The sequence below is a fragment of the Lipotes vexillifer genome, unplaced genomic scaffold, assembly GCF_000442215.2.
Source record: "Lipotes vexillifer unplaced genomic scaffold, Lipotes_vexillifer_v1.1 scaffold1012, whole genome shotgun sequence".
Lineage (NCBI taxonomy): Eukaryota > Metazoa > Chordata > Mammalia > Artiodactyla > Lipotidae > Lipotes > Lipotes vexillifer.
The window spans coordinates 656993-658287 of NW_006775534.1; positions in this window are offsets into that span (position 1 = coordinate 656993).

Sequence of the window (1295 nt, forward strand, 5' to 3'; positions counted from 1 at the left end):
AAAGAGGGTCTCGCTGTACATGAGGGACATGGCGAGAAGGGGGTGTCTGTGAGCCAGGAAGGGGCCCCCGGACCCGGCGCGGCTTCCAGCAGCCGCCAGATTGTGAGTGCGCATCTCTGACTGGAGGCAACCCTGACCTGCAGAGGCGTCTGGTAACGTCACGGGCGCTGAGCATCCCCCGCAGGTGAGGACTCCCCCCTGTGACCGCCCCCTGCCGCTCCCACCAAGGCCTCAGCTGTTCAGCTCCGGCCACCGCCCTGTGCAGAAGAGGTCGCTCTGAGCCCCGGAGAACGAAGCTCAGACTGTCTCCTGTTTGTTACGCGGCCTTCGAGCCGTTGACACAACGCCAGCAGGGTAGCTTCAGGGCACAACTTTTCTGAGGCAGGAAATGTGGTGACAGGAGCCACCCGCACCGCCGGCCCTCAGCAAGCAGGTACCCACGTCCACGTCCAGGGCCAAGAGGGGACTGGGGGGCGGTTGGACCGGTGGACGAGGGGACTCACCCCACCGCCGCGTTTCTTCCTTTGGGGACAAGCTCCTACCCCCCACATGGCACAGCCAGCACTTGTGCCAGGTCCTCGGGTTCCCAGAGGACAAGGCTCTGGGCGCATGGCAGGAACCTCCAGACTGAAACACCAGACTCTGCCGAGACCCCAGCTCCGTGGTGGCCCCAGTGCCCGCCAAGCCCGACGGGGTGGTCTGTCCTCTCTCGGGTCCTCTGCCCCTTTCTGGGGGTGCTGCCTGGCAGCCTCTGTGGGAGCATCGAGTGGACACCGGGAGACAGTGACCGAGGGTGCCCGGACAGTGAGCGATGGCCGGCTTCACAGCTCTGTCGCGGCAGGCGGGGTGTGAGCGGGTGTGGCTGCCTTGCTGTCTGTGGCGCCAGCCCCGTGGCTCCAGGGCCCTTACCCGGGGCTCCGGCTCCCCGCAGCTAGGCTGGCAATGGCCTTCGGGCAGAGCAGACCGCACGAGCCAGCAAACGCGCCGCTCGGACTTCACCCACTGTTGCCAGCGCTGCGTCCGAAGGGAACGTGATTCACTCTCCTGTGGTTTGACCCGAGCAGCTGTGCACCGAGGGCTGTGACTTAGCGGGGGGCCGTGCTGGGGTAATCCCCGCACCGCGCACTGTTGTGGGCAGGCCCCGGTCCCCGGGGGAAGGGGTCACCAGGTCTTCCCTCCGCAAGGCTGTGCTCAGACTTCTTGGGGGTCCGGCCTCACTCCCGACTCACGTTGCCTTTGCAGTCGGTGGCCCGTGGCCCTCAGGTATCTGATCAAAACCACCCTCTCCCTCGCTC